Consider the following 25,105-nt stretch of genomic DNA (forward strand, 5'->3'; position numbering starts at 1 on the left):
ATGGGGGTTCCTCTAGGGTAAGTATTTTTAAAGTATTAAGAGATCTGCAATTTTATTTCTGGGAAATCGGTTGTTCCATTTTTCTTACATTGTTAATTCTTTGTTCGTTTCTTTCATAAAATTAAGGAAATGTATATTATCAACTAAAAATTGATAATGAAGTCTTGATTTTGCTGATTTTTGCATTATTAATTCACTGATTTCTGCAAATATCTTATTAGGTCTAATAACATTCTATGTGCTGTGCTTGCTTGAAATTGTAGAGCAGTATCAATAGTAGGTTAGCTTTTTAGTTATTTGATTATTGTATAGATTGGTATGGTATTGATCTTTATGTAAAGTAAACATGATAGGCAAACTGGCAACCTAAATGAAATATGAACATTTGAGCTAAGAAAGAAGCTACCTTTCTGAAGTTCATAGAGTTTATGAAAAAAAAGGGAGAGAGAATTCTTAGACTTCTAATGAGATAAAGTATGCCATGTTACTTTTCAACACCAACTAGGAAGCATAATGCATTGGGTGAATTTAGGGAAGCTCAGATCAATTTAAGTTAACAGTAACTAGCTACAGCTAATCGTTTATACTATTGTTGAATAATTATAATGAAGTTAAGAGCCTGTGAAATCTTCCAGAATTAATGACATAATTTATAAAGATTAATCAATTATAAATATTCAAGAGCAAAGCAAGTATCATATGCCAAAAATTTAACAGAAAAATATGAAAGAATTTCTAATAACAGAGAAATATGCAAATTAGATTCTATTTAATAAAAAAATAATTTTAAAGAAAACTGCAGTGTATTCTATATTTAAAGTATCATATATAGTTCATGAAAACAATAGTGTATGTAAACAAAATATAGTTTCTTCTCCCCCGACTGTTATATATGAATTTGAAAATATTCCAAAGCTCCACAAATAATTTCTTATTTTACAAAACTGAGGATTTAAGAGATAAATTAAGTGATTTTCTAAAAGATATAATAATCCTCCAACATGGTAAGTTAATAATGTAATGATCTTTACTCTCATCTAAAAATATTATTAAAGCTATATATAACGTATGTGAATATATTATAACTTTGTATATACTGTTCCACGTTGATCTTTCACCATTTAAATATTCTAGTAAATGATGCATGGAGTAGGAAAATAGAGAAGTAATATGAACATTTAAAATAAGAAACATTATTGATATATTAGAAATACTTGCCAGATCATCACTCTTCATTTTTCCTATAATAGTCAGCTCTTCTATTCAAACTAGTACTTATAATTTTCATGTTTAACCTTTTGCTACATAGTTATACAGTAAAAGATCATATATATATATATATATATATATATATATATATATATATATGATTTTGTGTGTTAAATCTTAAGCCATAAGTACTACCTACATGTTTTCCTTGAAGAAGCTCTAAATTCATCTTTGATTTACTTATGAATAAGTATATACAGCTTTGTTGCACTGATTTTGATCACTTTTTTAATTTAGTTTTATTACTCTGCCAGAGTGAGTTGATGACTTTGCTTATTCACAGATTTATTGGCTTCCAAATTTTTATTTAAAGCTACTAACACATCTCTCCAAGTATATCTTTAATAATTTCTACATGAGAACAAATAGATTTTCTTGGTTCCAAGGCATGCCTTAAAGAGCATACATTATACATACTTTATTTGTAAAGATTTCAAAAGTGATTCAATGGATGTAAGCATTTTATAGAAGTTTACAAAGAATCAGTAGAAAAATGTTGTCACCCATTTGGGTTTGGTGTTTAAAGCATTTGTATCTCATACACAGAGATATATGATCAGGATTCACATGACTGTATGATATGTCATCACAAAAACTTTGCCAAGAATAGTTTCTAATGTGAGCTTAGCACATAAGTTAAAAATTTCCAGTACTAATCTTTAATGTGTCACATTTAAATATATTCCATATATGAAATCATATTTCTCTGGATTAGATTAACAAATGCATTTAAACTGTAGACTAGCTAAAGCCATTGTATTTTAAAGTGTGAAATTTCTTTGCCATGCATTAAATTCCTTGCCCGAAACTTCCAATTACATTGAAACTCCATCCTTCATTTATACAGTCAATGCTGAGCACTCTACTTGGTCAATTACTTTCTCACAGTTTTTTTTTTCCCAGTAAATCTTGGCATACAACTATAAGTTGTATCATAAATCAGAAAAGATGCAATTTAAGTGTTTCCATGAGACCTATTATCCATCCCACAAAATAATAAAGGTCTGTTTAAATTATATGTGGCATGTATGATTACATGGTACTTTCATCATCATTAATTTTTCCTGGTGTGCTATGATCATAGCCTAGGTAAATATATTTATTTACAGGAGAATTAAAGTGAGCTGCATTTGTAGTGCACACCCATTCTATCTTTGGGGAATTTAAGATAAAAATTATCTTTGGCTCAAAGAGATAACATTACATTATAGTTTCTATTAAATAAATGAACCATTACTGAAATAGGAAAGAACATGAAAAATTGTATTTTTAGTATTTAATAATGTCACCATCTGATAGACTGAGAGCAGTAGTAATCACAACACACATCATGAGTGACAGAGTAAAGAGTTGCAATAGATCACAGTTGCATAGTGATAGTTGGGTTAATTGTGACAGTTTAACTTTTTTTATCATTTTTATATTTTTTTTCACCAGTCTACTAGAGTTTTCTGCAGTTTATCTATTATCTGCAATCCAAAAATTTTGGGAAAAAAAAAACACACACACACATGCTGATGCTTGGTGATAGATTGTTAACTAAAAAGCACAGGATGCATAAACATGAGGGCCAGGGTCTGGATCTCAAGGATTCCAATAGAAAATCGGGCACAGCTGTGAATGCCTGTAACCATGGCACAGGTGGAGAGAGTGGCAGCTTAGGCTGATACTTGGAGCTTTATGTCCTGAATGTCTTGCAGAAATGACCAACTACTAGTTCATTAAGATACATTGTCCAAAACATAAAAAAAATAAAATGGGTTGCTTTGTTTAAGAAATGCTGAGAGTAGAGAAGTAGTCCTCTCCAGGAAGAGAATAGCTATTGGTTATGTGATACCAAATGATCAGTCTTGAAAATATATAAATATATATAAAAATATATAAATATAAATATATATATATATAACAACAATGAATCAAAAATGAGAATATGAATTTGAAAAAGTTCAAGAGAAATGTTTAGCAAGATTTGGAGGAAGGAAAGGGACAGAGTAAATGTTGTAATTAAATTGTTATCCCTCCAAAAAAAGAAATAAAATAACTTTAAAAATAAGGTAAGGCCATTACCGTTTGTGGAAGATGCTTTCTTTTTTTCCTTGTATAATTTTGGCTTCTTTGTCAAAAATCAGGTCTCCATGGGTATATTGATTTATATCTGGGTCTTTGATTTGATGCCATTGTTTTCCTTCCATTTGATTTCACCTCTCTGCTTTTATGGCAATATCATGCAGTTTTATTACATAGCTCTGCAGTAGAGTTTGAAATTAGGAATGGTTCTACTTCCTGAAGTTTTTTATTGTACAGGATTGTTTTAGCTTTCCTGTTTTTTTTTCCTTTTCTCAGAGGAAGTTGAGTATTGTTCTTCCGTGCTGTAAATAATTATATTGGAATTTTGATGTAAATTTCATTGAATTTGTAGAACATTTTTGGTAAGATGGCCAGTTTTACTAAGTTAATCTTGTCAATCCATGAGCATGGGACACCTTTCCATCTTCTGATATCTTCTCCAATTTCCTGCTGCAAAGACTTGAAGTTCTTGTCATACAGGTCTCTCACTTGCTTGGTTAGAGTCACACCAAGATATTTTATATTATTTGTTGCTATTATGAAGAGTGTTGTTTCCCTTATTTCTTTCTCATCTCATTTATCATTTGTATTTAGAAGGGATACTGAATTTTTTTTTAGTTAATTTGGCCACTTTTTAGTTAATTTTGCCACTTTGCTGAAGGTGTTTATTGGTTGTAGGATTTCGTTCATAGAATTTTTGAGGTAATTTATGTATACTATCATATCATCTTCAAATACTGATACTTTGACTTCTTTCCTTTCCAGTTTGTATCCCCTTGATCTCATTTTGTTGTCTTACTAATCTAGCTAAATTCAAGTACTATATTGAATTGATATATATATAGAGAGAGGACAGCTTTCTCTTGTCCCTGATTTTAGTGGAATTGCTTTAAATTTCTCTCCATTTAATTTGATATTGGCCATTGGTTTGCTGTTTATTGCCTTTATTATATTTATGTATGTTACTTGTGTTAGTTATTTAGCTGTGTTGTGTTCTTACCCTGCAAGGAAGTGTCATGAAACATGACAGAATCCGCTTATAAGAGTTTTATTAGAGATAAAGGGATAGAGAGTGCACAGGCCTGTGGGAGAGACACGTGCGTGGAGAAGAGGAAGAGGAGAGAGAGAACCGGGAACATGGCGCTCTGCTTTAAAACCGGCTGGGGGCGTGGCCAGGTCACGTCACTACTCCACACTTGTGCGTAGATCACATGGTCACGTTGCGCGCTTATGTGGCCATGTAACGTCACGGATCCTGGTTACGCGAGACGTCTTGACCCGGAACTTGCTAGGAGGAGGTGTCCAGGTCCGCCGGGTATCCTGCTTACGAGAGACGCCCTGACCCAGAAATGCCTATCCTGACATGGAATTGGCTAGGCGGAAGTGTCCGCCTGTTATATGCGACCATGGGGGCGTGTTGTGAACCCTTCATTCCCAACTCTTTCCTTTTTAAAAAAGAAAAAAATTGTGGTTGACTGGGTATGGGGGTGACATTTCTCTCAAAGACTGCTTCCAGCTGAATAATGGGCATTGGTTGGCTCTTCGGGGAGTGAGGGGTATCTTGTGAAGTCCAGGAATGATGGTGGAGGTCCTGGAATGACGTTCTGCAGCTGTCCATCCGTGCTGTGGTTGGGGACCTCCTGTGCTGTAGCCGGGGACCTTCTGTTTGACAAGATACTGTTGACATAGAAAGAGCTTGGAGAGAAAGAATCATTATTATTTTATTTTGGAGTTGGCATTTGTCTGAGGTAGATTTGGCCTGCCCAGATAGAGGCATGTGACATTTACCTGAGGTAGATCTGGCCTTAGTACTCTGCTTAATTTCTATCTGAAACAAGCCTTACTAGAGGTAGTTCATTTAAGGCACCTGTTTTCCTTAGGCAAGCCTTGATGGAGGTAGTTTATTTAAGGCACATGTTTCCCTTATTAGGTTAACACTTAGGAAACACAGGTGATCAGTTGCTGAGTATTGAACAATGATAAATTGTTGTATTACATTATTCCTTACTGCCTGGATATTTTTGATGATCCTTTTGCCTCCGTCTCTGTGTGGCCCTGGTTGGGAAAGGAAGGGGTGATACCTTATTCCTCTGGAATTGGTGACAAGGCAGTGGATCCTGATGTCCTCTGGAGCTTGAGAGTGAGAGACCCTGTTTGTTTCACTGTATATGAAGAAAGATTTTTCTGGGATGGAGGTGAGATAAAAGGTTTTAGGTGAGACAGGTGGACACAGTGAGGAAAGCCCTCGAGTTTAGCAGCTGTGGGGGTTACAAGAATTACCTTGAAGGGTCCCTGCCACTTAGGGGAAAGGGATAAAGGGCGCTGGCCTGGAGGAAAGAGAACCTGATCCCCAATGTGTATTGGAGATGGGCAAGGATTGTCACACGGCTGAGGCAGTGAACAGTCCGCATAGCTCCATAGAATAGACCTTAGGTGACATAAAAGAGGAGTTAACAGGCTATCTGGAACAGTTGGAGGCTTGGAAAAAAGACCTGGTGTTAGAACTGGTCTGAGGAGATATTTAAGTTCCCTGACGGTGGGCATATGGGTAAAATCAAGCTGTAACCCTGAGGAGGTGGGAAGCCTCCAGCATGTCCATTATATGGCCTGAGTTAGATACGGATCCTCCTTTTGATGTGAGAAGTCCACGCTCCCTCCAAATAGCAGTGTGGAACAGGAGGATATTTGGAGTCTGTAGAGTTAGTGGCTAGGAGGGGAAGTAGGAGAGCTGCTGGCATGTCTGGGATGAGGCGAATGTGTGGAGCGAAAAGAAATGGACGCTCCTGCCTTAGCTAGGAGATCCCTCCCCATTAAAGGTACAGGGCAGCTTGGCACCACTAAGAATGTGTGTGTGAGAGGGATGCCTCTGAAAATACAATTAAATGGCGGTGTCTGATGAGGCACGTAAGGCTGTCCTCTGTACCCGACAATAAAGGAGAGGTGGCATCCCAAAACTCCCAGGACTGAGTCAGTGGCTCTGGTGTCCAGAAGGAAAGAAACGGATCACTTCCCTGCTGCGTTCTGGGTTCCCTGCCATGTCTGTAGCCAAGCCTAGGTCTGTTGGAGGTCTTAGCTTGATGTACCCATGCATCTTGGTGCCTGGGGGCAGTCAGCTGACTCTTTGTCTTTCTAGGCGGCACTTTTAACAAGGCTGTTGATGGCCTGGCAGGGCATTCGGTAGCCCGTGGCCTTTTCCTCATTTAAAACAGGGACCCAACAGCTTTTGGAAGTCAGTGAGTGCCAGCACTTGGCAATTTTGTTTCCGGGCTTTTATCTCTTCCCTGGCACACCTTAAATGCCACAGGTGACTCTCTTGCCTGTGGGGTCAGGAGCCTTGCTCTCAAGATGCTTAAGTTTTAGTCAGGTAGGTCTGGGGAACAAGAGACAGATTTTCGTATTTATCCTGAACTATTTACTGGTTTTAGGGCAGCCTTACGGAGGCCTGTCAGGAGACAGGTAATAAACCTATCTCTGGCTAGACAGCCACTCTGGGTGTTGTAGTCCCAGTATGGCTCTCGGTCAGGAACCGCCTCAGCTCCTGGGGGGTGCGAAATGTTAGTTTGATGAATTTCGTCTGTTTGAGTCCTAACCTGCTCCCATACACACCTGAGCTCCTCAGGAAGTCATGAAAAGTGAGACTATAAGATTGAGTTATATATTGAAACTGTTTAATAAAGGAAGCAGAATTAGACATATAAGAACCCAGCTTACTTTCTATCTGAGAGAGTTCTGTTAGAGAGAGAGGATGGAACATGAATTTTAATTATTGGTTCCTTAGCAAGATCTAGAGTCAGAGATTCCGGAGTCAGAGAATCCTCTGGTTTACGTATAGCTAGGAGCATATGAGCAGGAGAGAAGGAAACGAGAAGAGACAGTTTAGCATTGAGAAAGAAGAAAGCAACTCTTTCCATTTGCCTGAACACCGACAGTGATTAGATAGCTCCCGTAAAATATCGGGATCCAAGGAGCCACTCGGCGGCCATTTTTTGTTATTTTCTAAAGCATACTTTGGCCATTTTTTTGAACATAGACGAGTTAGCTTAGAAATCTTTATGTAAGGCATTAAACTGAGAGGTTTTAAAGCTTCAACAAGACAGCCTAACGGAGAGGAAGGACTAACAGGGTTGGAAGCCTTGTTTCCTATGTCTGCAGTGGAGGCAGAAAAATAATAAAAAATAATAAAAAATGAACGTGATCCGGAGCCAAGACCTCAGGCATCCCCAGGGTCAAGGGTGGATCCCGGGCGCAGGCTGCTCCTCAACTTGTCAGCCAGAAGGTGAGGGAAAGGATTCCCCAGGAATCCAGACAGCGTTTGCCCCTTCCTCAAGGAGATGGATGTGCCGGCCTCACGTGGCTCCCAGGACGCACCAACGGCGGTGGCCCTAACGCGAGAAATATCTCAGGCTGCAGACGTGGGAGACGGCTAGAAAAGTTAGGCCTGCGATAGGGGCTGACCGTAGCCAATGAAGACCATGGTTGGGGGTTTCCCTGGTCTCAAGAATACGTGTGAGGCGAAGGACAATCAATGGTTGTTCTCACAGATTCAGGAAACCGTTTACGCTGGCCAAAAAATGGGGGGACTCACCAATCGAAGAAAGCGGTGTTGGATGCAATTTGGATGCGGTTCAGGTGAATGGAGAGCGGTCTGTCGCATACAGAGCAGATTACCCGGTTCGCGGACTTCCAGGCGCAGGGCACCCGGAAGCGCCCGCTCTGTTTCGGCACCAAAATGTTAGTTATTTAGCGGCGTTGTGTTCTTACCCTGCAAGGAAATGTCACGAAACATGACAGAATCCGCTTATAGAGTTTATTAGATTTAAAGGGACAGAGAGTGCTCAGGCCTGTGGGAGAGACACGTGTGTGGAGAAGAAGAGGGCTGGGAATCATGGTGCTCCACTTTAAAACTGGCTGGGGGCGTGGCCAGGTCACTACTCCACGCATGTGCGTAGATCACATGGTCACGTTGTGCGCTTATGTGGCCATGTAACGTCACGGATCCTGGTTACGCGAGACGTCTTGACCCGGAACTTGCTAGGCGGAGGTGTCTGGGCCCGCTGGGTATCCTGGTTACGAGAGATGCCCTGACCCGGAAATGCCTATCCTGACCTGGAATTGGCTAGGCGGAAGTGTCCGCCTGGTATATGCGACCGTGGGGGCGTGTTGTGAACCCTTCAACTTGTCTACCTGATTTCTCCGAGAAATTTATCATGAAGAGGTATTGAATATTTCAAAGGCTTTTTCAGCATCTAATGAGATTATCATGTGTTTTTTTTTTTCTTTCAGTTTGTTTAAATGGTGGACTATATTAACAGATTTTTCTTTAAGCCAACTCTATATCTGTGGTACAAAGACCACTTGATCTTTTTGATTTAATCTTGGACATCATTTGTGAGTATTTTATTGAGTATTTTTGCATCTGCGCTCATGGGGAAGATTAGTCTGTATTTCTCTTTTTTGTTTAACTTCTGTGTGTTTTGGGTATCAGATTGATCTGGGCCTCATGAAATGAATTTGGCAATGTTGCTTCTGTCTCTTTTGTGTAATATTGGTAATAGTTCTTTTCAGCAAGTGTGGCTGGGAGATTTTTTAGTGACTGCTTCTATTTCCATGGGGGCTGTAGATCTATTAAATTGTTTATCTGGTCTTGATTTAAATTTGGTAAGTGGTATCTATTGAGATGATTGTCCATTTCTTTTAGTTTTTTTTTTTTAATTTTTGTGGAGTACATGTTATTGAAATAGGACCTAATGATTGTCTGGATTTCCTTCATGTCTGTTGTGATTGTAAGGGTCCTGGAAAAGTTCCACAAAAGATCATCATCCAAGTATGTAATCAGCAAGAACATTTATTATTCCAGTATGCTGGGACTGACCATCCTAGACAAAGGCAAAATGGCAATGACCTGAGAGAAGCTCACAGGTTCCTTTTAAGCATAACTAAGGGGAGTTCCTAGGGCAATTAGGTCATCTCAGATATGATTGGATTAAGCAAGTGACAATCATATTAGTACATTCTAATTGGTTAGGGATAGTCAAGGGTTGGTTAAGGCTACATTTTTTTTTTCCATTTAGGGGCAGGACTGGACAAGTCCCAGGCTTTGGTCTTATTTGGTTATTAACTTGAGCTATTGACCTTGGAGGCTGGCTAGCCTAGTAAGATCTGACTGCGTGGGCTGACTCAGGCCTGGTGCATGCTCTCTCTCTCTCTCTCTCTCTCTCTCTCTCTCTCTCTCTCTCTCTCTCTCTCTCTCTCTCTCTCTCTCTCCCTTCCCTGTTGTTAGGGGCACTTAAAATTGATTGTACTTTGTTTGTGGCTCTCAGTGATGCCCTCCTTTTTAGTTTCTAATTTTGTTAATTAGGATATGCTTTCTCTGCCTTTTAGTTAGTTTGGATAAGAGTTTTTCTATCTTGTTGATTTTTTTTTTCAAAGAACCAACGCTTTGTTTTATTTATTCTTTATATTCTTTTTGTTTCTATTTTATTTATTTTTGGTCTGAGTTTGGTTATTCCCTGCACCCTCTGGGGGGGGGGGGCGGTGTTTGTTTTTTGTCATTATTGTTCCAGAGCTTTTAGCCATACTGTCAATTCACTAGTATGAGATTTCTCTAATATTTTTTATAGCAGTTAGTGCTATGAACTCTCCTGTTAGTACTGCTTTCATTGTGCCCCATAAATTTGGGTATGTTGTGCATTTATTTTAATTGAATTCTTAGAAGTCTTTAACTACTTTATTTATTTTTTTGACCCAGTGGTAATTCAGTAAAGACTTGTTCAGTTTCTATGAGTTTGTAGGCTTCCTGCTGTTTCTCTTGTTGTTGAAATTCACTTCACATTGTGTTCTAATGAAATATAGCAGGGTTATTTCAGTTTTCTTGCATCTGTTGAGACTTCCTTTGTGACACAGTATATTGTAAATTTTGGAGGATGTTCTGTGAGGTGCTTAAAAGAAGGTATATTCTTTTGTGATAGGGTGAAATATTCTGTAAATAGGTTAGGGACATTTGAGTCATAACATCTGTTAGTGCCATTATTTTTCTGTTTCGTTTCTGTTTGGTAAACCTGTCCATTGGTGAGAGTGATGTGTTGAAGTCTTCTACTATTAGTGCATGGGAGTTTGATGTCTGATTTAAGATTTAGTAATGGTTCTTTTACAAATGTGTTTTCACATTTTGTGCACAGATGTTCAAAATCCAGAAATCATCTTGGTGGATTTTTCCTTTAATGAATAGGAATTGTCCTTCTTCATATCACTTGATTGATTTTTATTTAAAGTCTATTTTGTTAGATATTATGATAGCTACATCATCTTGATTCTTAGGTCCATTTGATTGGAAAATTATTTTCCAACCCTTTACTCTGAGGTAATGTCTATCTTTGATGTGGAGATACGTTTCTTGTATGTAGCAGAAGGTTGGATCCTTTGCATTGCAGCCATTCTGCTAACATGTGTCTGTTTATTGGTGAATTTAGTCCACTGATATTAAGAGATATTAATGATAAGTTATTGTTAATTCCTATTATTTTGATGTTAGTGGGGATGGTGGGGTTTTTTGTGTGTGTATATGTGTTTCTCTATTGATTTTGCTGTTGTGAGATTATGTATTGCCTATATTTTTGTTGGTGTAGTTAACTTCCAGTGGGTAGGAGTTTTCCATCTAGTACCTTCTATAGTGCTGGCTTGTGGATAGTTTTAGTTTAAATTTGGTTTTGTCATGAAATATCTTGTTTTCCCCATCTATGATGCTGACATGTAGAAGAATGCAAATACAGTTCTGTATCTAGCACTCTGTCAAAACTCAAGTTCAAGTGGATCGAAGACCTTAACATAAAACAAGAGAGACTGAACCTGATAGAAAAGAATGTGGGAAATATCCTTGACTGCATTGGCATAGGAGAAAAATTTCTGTAGAGAACATCAATACACAGGCACAAAGATTGACAATAAATTGGACCTAATATAACTGAAAAGTTTCTATAAGCCCAAGGACATGGTCAATAAAACAAAACAGCAGCCTACAGAATGGGAAAAGACAATCATCATCCCCACATCTTAAAGTGGGCTGATATCCAAAATATATAAAGAACTAAAAAAACTAGACATCAGCAAACCAAATAATCCAATAAAAAAAAATGGGTACAGATCTCAACAGAAGAATCACAAATAACTGAGATACACTTAAAGAAAGGTACAACATCCTTAGCCATCCAGGAAATGCAAATCAAAATGACTCTGAGAGTACATCTCATACATGTCAGAATGGATAAGATAAAAATGCAAGTGACAGCTTCTGCTAGTGAGGATATAGAGCAAGGGTAACACCCCTCCATTGGTGGTGGGAGTACAAACTTATACAGCCACTTTGGAAATCAATATGGCAATTTTTCAGAAAATTGGTAATTGTTCTACCTCAAGACCCAGCTATACTACTCTAGGGCATATACCCATAGGGTACCCCATTCTATCACAAGGATACATGCTCAACTATGTTCATAGCAGTTTTATTCATAACAGCAATAAATTAGAATCAACCTAGATGTCCTTCAGCTAAAGAATGAATAAAGAAAATGTATATTTACACAAGAGAGTATTACTTAGATGTTAAAAACAATAATATCATGTAATTTTTGGAAAATCGATGGAACTAGAAAAGATTATTCTGACTGAGCGACCCCAGGCCCCAGAAAGACAAACATAGTATATACTCACTTTTAAATGTATAGTAGCCATACAGTAAAAGATAACCATACTACAATCCACAGACACAGAGAGGCAAAGTAACAGGTAGGGTTCAAGAAAGGACTCATGAATCTCTCTGTGAAGGGGAAACAGAAGAGTCATCTCTGGTCAACAGTGGTGGGGGGAGTCTGGATGAAAGTGTGGTGATGGGAACAAGAGGGGTCAGGTAGGCGGTAGATAGATAGAGAGTGAACTATTGTAAACTTGGGACAATCTCTTGGAATAGCTAAAAACCTAGTGCAATGGAAGCTCCCACAAATCTATGAGGTGAACCTAGCTAAGGCTCCCAGTTATGGGGCATATGGAGTCTGAATCAGTCATGTCCTGTAATCAGGCTAGAATTCCAGTGGAGGGATTAAGACACCAATCCAGCCACAAAACCTTTGACCTAAAATTTGACCTACCTATAAGATGTGCTCAAGTAAATGTGGAGCAGAAATTGTGAAAGAGGCCAATCAATGACTGGCCCAGTTTGAGACTCAAACCATGAGAGGGAACTCACACCTGAAGGCCAGGACCCAGAGAAAGGATAGACCAGAGACATAGGTTAAAACCAAACATGACTGCCAAAAAATTAATAAAATGATGCTTAACAATATTCTGCTATACTCATAGATTGGTGCCTAGCCCAAGGGACATCACAGAGGCTTCACCAAGCAACTAATGGAAACAGATAAAGAGACCCACAGCCAAATATTAGGTGGACTTTGGGTAATCCTATAGAAGATTGGGAAGAAGGATAGTAGGAGCCAGTGGGGTCAAGGAGACAACAAGAAAAACACTGAATCAATTAACCTAGGTTGGGCTCATAGAGATTTACAGAGACTGAACCAACAACAAGGCAGCCTGCATGAGACTTACTTAGGCCCTCTGCATATATGTTACAGTTGTGTGACTTGATCTTCTTGTGGGACTCCTAACAGTGGGACAGGGTTGTTGTTGTTGTTGTTATTGTTGTTTGTTTGTTTGTTTGGATTTTTAGCTGTTTTGCAGATCCTTTCCTCCTACTGGGCTGCCTTATACAGCTTTATTAGGAGAGTAGGTACCTAGTTATACTGAAAATTAATATATAAAGACTGGTTGATATCCAATAGAAGTCCACCCTTTACTCAAAGGAAACAGGAGAAGGAGAGGATGGGGGTTGTTTGGAACTGGGAGAAGAGGAAGGAGGGAAAATTTGGTCAGGTTATTAAAACAAATAAATCAAAAAAGAAATGTTGCGTGAATTCTAAATGGTCTTGTAATAAAAGCCTGGAGACAGATATTGGAGTAAATTCTAAAAGATCAGGGAGACAAAGGAACAAGCCACAGCTACTTCTCACCCCACCAACTCCACAAATCCTCTGACTAAATGCTTCTAAGTCCTTTGCAAAAAGTGCCTCTAACTGAAAAAGCTTTAGTTATTGTCTCCTCACATGGTTATATACCTTTCTCCACCCAGTCATGTCACTTCCTTCCTACTGCTGGGATTAAAGGCATATTACTATCAAGTACTGGGATTAAAGGTGTGTGACACCACTGCCTGTCTCTATTTCTCTAATAGACTGAATCAATCTCATGTAGTCCAGGGTGGCTTTGAACTCTCAGAGATCCAGATGGTTCTCTGCCTTCCATGTGTTAGGATTAAAGGTGTGTGCCACCACTGTCTGGCCTCTATGTTTAATCTAATGGCTGGCTCTGTCCTCTGATCCTCAGGCAAGCTTTATTTAATATGCAATATATCACCACATTTCCCCTCTGTTGTCTAAAATAATAAAAGAAGGTTATAACTTATATAAGAAAAACTGTATGCAATAATTATAAATAATACATACAGTCAAGAAATATGTTAACAATTTGCCTATTTACATTGAACAGATTCAGAGAATACTCCATTATTTATCCTATTTTGATGAGTCCAAAATTTTGTATCTAATTCATGTTCTATCCTAACTTGTGTTACCAACTCAAAACTGTCTTTTGATATCTTCAAACTTACATACTTTACACCTCTTTAGTGAGTTTCTTTTCTGAATTTGTTGACAAGGAAAAACTGCAGGGAGCCATCCCTGGCAGTGGATGGGTCCTGCAGAGGGGGTAAGGAGTTGGCAGGAGAAGGAAGTGAGCCAGGCCATGGTGGTCGGGAGAATCTTGCAGCCTGACTGACCAGCAGCCACAGTGTTTCTTTATTTATACAGAATTTAGTTAGCAGGATACATTCATGATGTCCCAAACATAGATCATATCATTTTTGGTTTTGGTCATGTGTTTCACTTCCTCTTGCTCATCTTTTAGTCATCATTAATAAACTATGACAGAACAGAGTTATCATTTCCAATCATTTCCCCTCAAGTTTTGACATCATTAACAAACAGAGTTATCATTCTTACTCATTAACCCATAACCCATATTTTGAGACTCTAGAAGCATATGACAGCCTGTGCTCAGGCTGGTTGTTTTGGTTACTTCAAGGACGTTAGACGAAAACAAAATCTTCAACCACCCTGGGCATTTTGGCATGTCTCAAACAATGTATTACTAATGCTTAGTGGTCAAAGTGCCCATAAAAAATCCTCAGGCTAAATCTGATGCAGTTATTATTCAAATTCTGGCATAATACAATCAATGTTCACATTTATATCCTTATAGAATTTATCTATATGTCTAATCCTGGCATTCTGTTTTTCCTTGGCCATATGACATTATAGTGACTCTATATGAGCTAACTTCTAAGAGAGGGAGTGTAACAGGAATCTTAGAGAGTCTTATTAATAAAATAAAACTTGAGGCCAATTATTGGGGTGAAATGCTGGATAGTCAGAGAGACAGAACAGGCCACAGTCACCCCACCTTGCCAACTTCTCAGGTGGTCTTGTTTCCTCAGACTGGAGGCCTCTGCGTCCTCATATCCGAATGGCTCTCAGCTGAACTGTGCTGCTAGAAGCCTAAAAGCTTAACCAGTCAAATGCTTAACTAGGCCAAATGCTTCTAGCTTCTAGTCCTAATGCCTTATATACCTTTCTGCTTTCTACTACCACTCCCTGGGATTAAGGGCTTACTTTCTGGGATTAAAGGTGTGTGTCACCATGCCTGGCCATTTCCAATGTGGCCTTGAGCTCACAGAGATCCAGGGGGATTTCCACCTCTGGAATGCTAGGATTAAAGGTGTGAGTGCCACCATTTTCTAGCTTTTGTATCTAGTGGCTGTTCTGTCTCTGACCCCAGGTAAGTTTATTAGGGTTCACAATATTTTGAGGAACACAATACTACTACAAGGGAGTTCTTGACATCTCATACTTTTATCATCTTTCCACTCCATACTTTACTCATCAGTACGTCACTATGTAGGGCAGAGTTGTATGTCACGTAATTGTCTGAGTATACAGTGGGAAGAGCCTTGTAATCTCAACTGTGGACAATTCTTCTAGCCCACTGAATCTTGTTGACCTTTTTAATTTTGCTTTGTTTTGAATATCTTGTTCCTGTCTAAGTAGAGGGACATATGTTTCAAGAATGTCTCATAGCCTCATGAAGAGACCTCTGGCTTCTTTATGTGTCACAACCTCCAAGGCATAAGGAAGACCTTCAAGTAGATAAGGATATCTCCCTCAAAGTAGGTTGGGGGAATAGTATGTTCAGGACTTCCAAGGCATAAGGAAGACCTTCAAGTAGATAAGGATATCTCCCTCAAAGTAGGTTGGGGGAATAGTATGTTCAGGACTTTCCTGGATAAGCTTAGAAGCAGCATTTCTGGAAGAAGGCATAAATGATTCATAGGAATTTTCCATCTATCCAACATCCTCAAATTGTACAAATATTAAAAGTGTCCCAAGTATGTAACAGGTGGAGATGAAAACCAAAGGTCGCATGGCAGCCATCATGGGGCTCAGCTCTGCTGGATCAGTGTCAAGCAGCTGTGCTGGCTTTATGGCTTCTGCCATTCCATTCAGATATGGCTGTGCCATCTCTCCCTTTTTTGTTTTAAAAAGATGACTAGAAGGACAAGAATCAAAATAAACACAACTCCTAGGATGACTCCCAACTTAATGATAATAGGCCAAAAGCTCTGTCCTAAACAGAAGAAGTGAGAGATCGTAAAAATCTGTTTGTAACCTCAGAAGCCAAGGTGGCCTCCAATTGAGCTGAACTAATAATGATTATAATTTGTTGATGCAAAGACTGCACGTTTGTCACTAGTTTAGGATTGTTCCTCTGGCCATGGAGGTAGGACCTAACCTGTGCCTAGATTATCTTAGAAACTATTATATGGAAGTAGAGTGACATAAATCTATTTAAATTGTGAATGACAAGAGACAGTTAATCTAACCTTGATATTTTGAATTCGATTACCCATAAATAGAACTGTTTTTTTTTTTTTTAAGTTTTTACCCTATCCTCTAAACCTTTTTTTTTGTGATAACATTTTTGAGTACTGATTAACATGCTCTATAGTATGAACCTTTTATACTCAGGCAGTTGTCTATGTGGCAACAGTTCTCATAGTAGTAATAAGTATAGTAATGCACAAAATTAAAGTAGGAGTAAATCTTTTAGCCTATTGAGAACATTAGTAATTTCTTTGATAGCATATGTTAAATAGGTACCTCAGCCATATGTCCCAGGTTAGAGAATCAATGTTCCAGTCTTTTGTAAAGAAATGAATGATAAGGGGTGATGTAATCATCTCACTACTTCCTGCTGAAATTTGGGGAGTAGCTGGGGACCCAAAGGGCTGGAATGTTGACCAAGTCCAGGAAGAGTAGACTGCTTTATTTGTTGTCAAGGTGGTGTAGGACCATCTGTGGCCAGGGACGTGCAGGCAGCAGAAAACTATAACTATCTAATCTTCAACTCCATCAGAGACTCAACAAGGAAATAATATTACCTAAGTAAGCAGGAAGTATAAACAAGCAACTTCCAAAAAATGTGGGAAATGACAGAAATGGTTGGCTTCCTGGACAGTCACCCCAAGTTCCTCTGCAATGTGGCAGTATCCATCTTTGGCCTACAGGCCTACCATATCTGACAGACTTATCTGTGAAGCAGGATTTTCTGAAGGGTTGTCCTACTTTGTCTTGGCAAAGTTCAGCAGTCCTGTCTTTTATGTTCAGCTTGTCTATTTTGGACAGCATACTGTCATCAGTCAAGATAAGAGCACTTGCTTGCAAAGTAGCTAACTTTTGCCACAAAGAACATAAATTCAATGAGGAGTTTCTTCAATGCCCATCTTCTTCTCTGAAGTAGATTGGTGCTGGCAGGAGCAGACATGACTCAATGTCATATAAAAAAAAAAAGAACCTATGTGAATAAAACATCTTAAATGCCATATTCTGTAGATCTCTGAAGTGTTTGAAGATTGTAGCTAGAGTTTTCCTGCCTTGCCCACAGTCAGGACAAATCTTTGTCACCTGCCAGTCCCAAAACCGCTCAGACCCAACCAAGTAAACACAGAAACTTATATTGCATACAAACTGTATGGCCATGGCAGGCTTCTTGCTAACTGTTCTTTTATCTTAAATTAACCCATTTTTATAAATCTATACCTTGCCATGTCACTTGTGGCTTACTGGAGTCTTTACATGCTGCTTGTCCTGGAGGTGGCTGCAGTGTCTCTCTGCCTCAGCCTTCCGATTGCCAGAATTCTCCTCTCTCCTTGTCCCACCTACTTCCTGCCTCGCCAATGGCCAATCAGTGTTTTATTTATTGACCAATCAGAGCAATTTGACATACAGACCATCCCACAGCAGAAGATGACCTGTATAAAAAAAAATTAATAAAACCTTTCCCCAGTACTAACTTTGGGGAGGTTCCAAATGTAACCTTTATTGACTTTTGATTTATGGTTTCTAATTTTTTTGTGCTCTTTTCTATAGCTGTTCTATCATCCAGAGAAGTATGTCTGTTTGTTGTTTTACAATAGGCATTAGGTTCTTTAATTGCCCTGGGAAGGTTTCCTCTTTTACAGGAAAGGACTGAATGGAATTTGATATAGGGGCCTATGAGTGGCCCTTCAGGGTGTTTCCCTCGGCAAAGGCAAGGGATTACCTTGTCTGTCCCTTTTTGAGCCACATTCCTTAGTCCAATGTCTGCTTTGTCACACCTTATGCATAATCTAGAAGGGAGGACCATTCTGATCGATTTATTCTTTGAAAAAATATTGTTTCTAGGAATGCCCCAATTTTACAGTTCCTTTTTAGGTGATCTTGTTGAAACATTTGACATTACTGTTTTTCTTCAAACCTCTGGAAATCATCTCTCTTATCCAAGCATCATCATGATCATGATATTCAATATTGATTGTATCTCAGATCCATCCAAGGTTGCTAATCTTGCCTTTAATGCCCTAATTTCCCTTTTGCATTGTGCATTAGCATTTTCAAAAACCAGAGATTCAATTATTTGTCTAGCTTCTGAATTTGGTATTATTCTATTTACTGCTGAAGCCAGTATTTGTATGACTTTTGTAAATGACTCAATTTCCTTTCCTAGTTCTTCAATTCTGTCCCAAGCATTCAAGGCTGCCATGTGGCATAAAGCTAGGGTGTGCTCATCATATAAAGACTGTTTTGTATAACAGCATAATGGCCCTCTCCAAGAAGTTGATCTTGGTTAATTTCCAAACCTCTAGCCCTACTCCATTGTTCAATGGTCTTAACCTCATTGTTACAACAGATCCTCCATTGTAATTGAAGAACAGCCTTTAAGACTGCTGTAACCAAATCTCTCCAGTATTGAGGGACAATTCTATTATAAGTTGACCATGAGTTTAACATCTGCTTCACGTATGGTGAGTGCATGCCATGTGAGACTATTGCTTTTTTGAATCTCCTCAAATCTAACATTTGCACAGGAGTCCAATGAGCTCATATACTCTTGGGAATATCTATCATTTGGCAGTTCCTGTAAAGTTACTGGATAAATTAAGGTTGGCTATTTGAAAACCTCAGGCTAGTTCTCAGTAACCTTATAATACAATGCTGATATTGGTTCTCCTTTAAATTCTTCTGTTTGGGTCTGAATATCACTATGATCTGTTTTAACAAGTCTTTTCTTAATCTTTTAACTTGGCACTCATATTAACCAACTGTTTTAATGAAAAAATAGAAATTATCTAACAAATAATATTTATAATTGACATTACATAAGTCCCATTAACATTAATTATCCTCACATTTAATTGTTCCATTTTTAGACCATCAATCATATTATCCAAGAAAGACCAAACTTCCTCCATTGTAAAAATGTTTCCCATTTTTTAATGTGGGAAAAAAACTGTCTTTTTAACTAATTCCTCCCTTTAAGAAGTCCCAATTGACTCACAAAATCTGCTAACAATGATGATTCAGATGATGGTGTGGTAGCAGCCTGAGAAAGGGGCTCAAAGGAAGCAAAAATCCACCAGGAGAGGAAAGAAGCAAAAGATCCAGCCATCTTTAGATCCAACATACAAAAATGGCTAATTTCAGCTTTTTGGAGCCTCAGTCTGGGCCGGGACTTGCACCTGAGCCTGAGCCTGAGCCTGAGCCTGGGGTTATAAAGCCAAAGGCAAGCAGATTTTTCATGAATCCATGCCCCACATTGGTGCCAGATGTTGCATGAATCCTAAGGCCTTGTAATAAAAACCTGGAGAGAGATATTGGGGTAAGTGCTAAAAGATCCGAGAGACAAAGGAATAAGCCACGGCCACTTCTACCTCCACAAATCCTGTGACTAAATGCCTCTGAGTCCTCAGCCAAAAGAACTCCTAGCCAAAAAGGTCTCCTCATGTGTTATATACCTTTCTCCACTCAGTCATATCAGTTCCTTCCTCGTGCTAGGATTGAAGGTGTGTGATTCCCAAGTACTGGGATTAAAGGTGTGTTCCACCACTGCCTGGCTCTGTTTCTCTCCTAGACTGAATCAATCTCATGTAGTCCAGGGTGGCTTTGAACTCACAGAGATCCAGATGGATATTTGCCTCCTGAGTGCTAGCTAGGATTAAGGGTGTGTGCTACCACTGCTTGTCCTCTATGTTTAAGTTAGTGGCTGGCTCTGTCCTCTGAAACTCAGTCAAGCTTTATTTGATACACAATATATCACCACAAAGCAATAAACAGAAATTAAGGCAAAGAAGTGATATGAAAAAGAAATCTTCACTTCAACCTCTGACCTCCCATTCTGCTTTTCTGGTTTCCTTGGTGACAACTGTCAATCACTTACAAGATGAATATCTTACCTATAATCATGTTTAGTAAACTGGTATAAAATAATTGGGGCACAATATAAAAAAGTACTCTTAAAAACACTAGAGAGGTTAAGATAAAAAAATCACTCTTCAAAGATTTACATTGTCACCAACCAACTGTTAATTCAGTGAATTTAATGTGTGTGTGTGTGTGTGTGTGTGTGTGTGTGTGTGTGTGTGTGTGTAATTTCAGTCTTCCTATGATGAGGCAATTTCCAAAAAGAAATGATCAAAAGCCTGGGGATCAATCCCTTTTAACTTGAACATCAGAAGGTTGGGTAACATAGCTTACACTCTGTTGTTTGTTTACCTCTTTAGAATTTTCTCTCAGAGAAATGAATCAATGCTCTGTTTTATCTGTGTGTCCATAAGGTTAATTCCATAGCTGTTTTACAGCCACCCGGGTTCTTACAAGTTTTTCTTGTTTCCCCCTTTAATTATTATAAGCCCTTTGCATCATAGATTTTAATCACTTTTATAACTATGGAAAAATGCTGAGAATAATAAGACCGATTTAATTTAATCCCTAGCTTAAACGTGCTGTTTGTCTTAATTTTAAATAGGAAGTCTTGCATGCACAAATTGGGCTCTCCTCTGTTAGGTTTCCCCAAGACAAAGACCCTGATCTTCTTGGGAATTAGCCAGATCACAGATCCCTCTGGGTCATCCTTGTGGCTAGAAGACACAACCAATCAATCTGTACTCCCCAGCACAGCTTACCCTATCCAGATTGCTCAATGGGTTGTTAACAGGAATCTGACCTTCCTTTGAGACTCCCAGTTACTCACGGTTCTTCCCACAAGGAATTCTACAGAGAGCACTGCAGCATGGTTACTTCATCCCTTAAAGACTCATCAGTTCCTCTCCATCTACCTGGCAGGAAACCCTCTCATTGCCTTATAGTCCCTGAAACCCAGGACCAGTCCAAAAATTAGAGTTTGCTCCAATCTCCTTGCTCAAGCTAATGAAGGTGCCAGATTGCATCTCACATGAGGAAATATTAGCATAGAGGCTGTAGACTCAAATGCCAAAGAGTGAAAATGGATGTCTCAAACTAGTTTTGACTTAACCTCCTCCTGAACATTTAAAACACTTCCACCAAAAGAAGAAAGTAAATTTGAACAATAACAAGAATTCCCAATGCAGAAATAATAACAAGACAAAAATCAAAAATAGGATGGTAATGATATGATAATACCCAGAAGGTATTAATTCCATGGTAATGGCCAATGTGAAAAAATTATCTGGAAGAACTTGCAGAAAAAAAAAGAATTCAAAAATTATTTGAACTACAAGCAAAAAACTGAAAGAACACAAAGATATTAATACAAAATAAAATCAATTAAAATTATAAAGTAGTTGAATTTTTAAAGAAAATTTAAACTGAAATAATGCTGGAAGGAAAACATAACAAAACAAAACAACAACAGCAAAAAACAACAGCGAAACACCTCCGTGAACAGCCTCACCAACAAAATGGATTATTCAAATAAACAAAGTCATAGAGGAAGACAAAGTGATAAAGCAGAGGACATAGTGTGAGTCAAGGAGAAGATATAAAAAATAGGAATAGGACCTGTGAGAGCTTTGGGACACCATGAAAATCTAGTCTCCAAATTAGAGGGATAAAATGGGGATTGATAGGATAGGGAATCCACAAAAATATCTTCAGTGAAATCATAGGGAACAAATTTACAACCCCAGAGAAAGAGATGTCCATCCAGGTACAGAAAGCCCACCAAACACCAAATAAACAAAACAAGAAAATGCATTATCCATGATATGTTATAGTTAAAACTTACTATACAAAGAATAAAGTATATTTAAAGCTGCAAGATGGAAAGTTCAAGTTACAAAGGCAGACAGAGTAATGTAGCATAAGATTACTTGACAGAAACTTTTAAAGATAAAGGGGCCTGGAAAAATATACTACACTGCCTGAAACAAATGTCAATCAGACTATTATACCCAACAAAATTATAAAAATTGACAGGAGGATAAGAACTTCTCATAATAGAAATAGATTAAAAATTTTACATCTAAGCCAAAGGATACTAGAAGGAATACTTCAGTCTCAAGAGTAGGAAAAACATCTAAGAGTTCACAAGGAACAAATAAGAAATACCAAGAAAGGTAATAAAATGAAATGGGGGAGAAACACCACAAATTACACAAGATTATAATCTATAAAGTACCAAGTGGTATTTGATTATTGTAATACTCTCATTGTGTTTTCCTTTTATGTTCTCTTTGTTGTGTCCCTTACTCTGATTTAGTTGATATTCACTGGATTTTCTCATGTATCAGAATTTGCCTATGTGCCTAACAGACATTCACATCATTAATAGTAACCTACCCTTGCCTGATGCATAGAGTATATCTGGACTATCCTTTTGCAAACAAGTGTAATTCGTTTCACAAATCTGAATTCATTATCTTTCTATATCTCTTCTTAGGTTTCTTCCTCAAAATTCTACATTCCTTAGATTATAAAATAAGTAGGAAAAATAAAATAACATTTCTCTTTGTTTTAGGTTGTAAATGTTTTAGGTTTCCACTGAGGGTCCTGTCAATTTTTGTTTCTTTTTCCCAACTGCATTTTGTTTTGTAGAGCAGTATTCTATCATCATCCATTATGTGGCCTCCGTGTTTGTGTGTGTGTGTGTGTGTGTGTGTGTTTGTGTGTGTGTGTGTGTGTGTTGCCTTATGCATGCCCACTGCAAATCCTAATTTATTTATTTTTTTACATTTTACTTTCCTTCCTTACCCTTCATTCCTTTGAGATTTATGTTTGTATCCATTTGACACATTTTGTGAGAATATATTTTTATTTTTTAGACTATATATATATATATATATATATATATATATATATATATATATATAATGTAATATATATTACATTTTATTTTTATTCTTCTATACACATGAGCATTTGTCTCATTATACAACTATAGTAATAAGACATAAGTTCTTAGGGAAATTGTGCGTTCTCTCTATCGGCCACAGAAAATACAAATAGAATGGAGGTGTCTTAACTTGCACAATTTAACAGTTTGATAGCTTCTAATTAATTTCTCTTTGTCAGTAGACTGTCTTTTTTGCCTTCAGTGTTTATACACTCTAAATTTCTTCATCATCACTCCCATATAATTCAGGAATCCAGTGTTTAGGGTTACATGATGGATGGCTACCAACTCCTTCAGCTCTCCTCCTCAGGCCTGACATGCTTTCTAATGTGCAGAACCACTGCTTTCTCTAGCTATATGAGATACTGTAGTTGATTAATTATTGTTTTTTCACTCTTTATACATATGTTATTATTAATATATTGGACATCTTTGGTATGATGTCTTAAATGTTAAACTTTGTTGCAGTCATCCATTCATTAATTTACTAATTCTGAAAGTAGTAAGGTATTTACTAGTCTCTTGAGTCCCTTACACAAATTCAATGGCACTTAAAAGGCAATAAAATTTATATGCATTTCTTTGGTTGACTGTCAGAGAAGCTATAACCAAACTCATTTTAGCTGCTCAACTTCACCAGCAGCCAGTATAACGAAGGAGGCCAATTATTTTACTTAAGGAAAAGGATGAAAAGTTGTCAACAAAGGTGAAGCTTCAGATTCCTAGTATTCTCCTGGGGCTGTGGACAAGCCTCTGTTCTCCCTCCGCTATTGAATTCTCCCTCCTGCCGAGATAAGGGCTTCAGTACATCAGTTCAGAACTTCATTCCATCTGTGCATCCCAAAAAGTCTGAAACCACTCTATTACGTATGTTGTACTTTGTTCCAAATAAATTTGCTATATTTCACTTCTGTCTGTTCTGGCTTCATCTTATTGTAGATGGAGGTACAAATGCAGAGTCCCTTGTATCAATTTCAACTCTGTCATGTACCTATTCTATGCCTTTGCAAAAAGCCTGTGAATTAACTGAAGACTTTTTCTTACAAAGAAGTGCTATGGTATCTGTACTAGCTGGTTTTGTACATCAACCCGACACAAGCTAGAGTCTTCAGAGGAAGGAGCCTCAGTTGAGGAAATGACTGGATGAGATCCAGCTGGAAGGCATTTTCTCATTTAGTGATCAATGAGGGGAGGGCAGCCCATGGTGGGTGGGGATATTGGTCCTGGGTTATATAAAGAGGTGGGCTGAGCAAGCCATGAGATGTGAGCCAGCAATCAGCACCCCTCCTAGGACTGTGCATCAGCTCCTGCATCCAGGATCCTTCCCTGTTTGAGTTCCTGTCCTGACTTCCTTCAGCAGATGAAAACCAATGCTGAAATGCAAGTACAATAAATCCTTTCCTCCCCAGCTTGCTTATTGGTAATGGTGTCTCATCAGAGCAATAGAAACCCTAACTAAGATAGTGTCACTCATGCTTCCTTATTGTGATACAATTGGACATGAACAGATGTCTAGATTTAGGAACTTACTTGTTTCTCAACTGAACATTGTGGAATAATTAGGCAACTAGATCACTATCTGTACCTTAACACTTAGCATATAGTTTAGACTTAAAAACAGTCTTAAAAAAGTATTTGCAAGTGATAGAATAAAATAGTGTACTTTAACCGTATACTGCAAAAGTTTGAAACTCTAAATAAAATTCTCTGTTTTAACATGAAGTTTTTAAAGCTGATACAGAAACAGTAAATATAGCACTATAATGGGAATGAAAAATGTTATAAACTAAGATAAGATTAAAGAATAGTGAAGGGAAAAAAGAGAAATGAAGCAGTTTATATGAATTTGTTATGTTTAGCAGGATCATCATCTTTAAGTAGATGATATTTAGTCAAACTCATTTAAAAAATGAATACCTAG

The sequence above is a fragment of the Peromyscus leucopus genome, chromosome 16_21, assembly GCF_004664715.2.
Source record: "Peromyscus leucopus breed LL Stock chromosome 16_21, UCI_PerLeu_2.1, whole genome shotgun sequence".
NCBI classification, from domain to species: Eukaryota; Metazoa; Chordata; class Mammalia; order Rodentia; family Cricetidae; genus Peromyscus; species Peromyscus leucopus.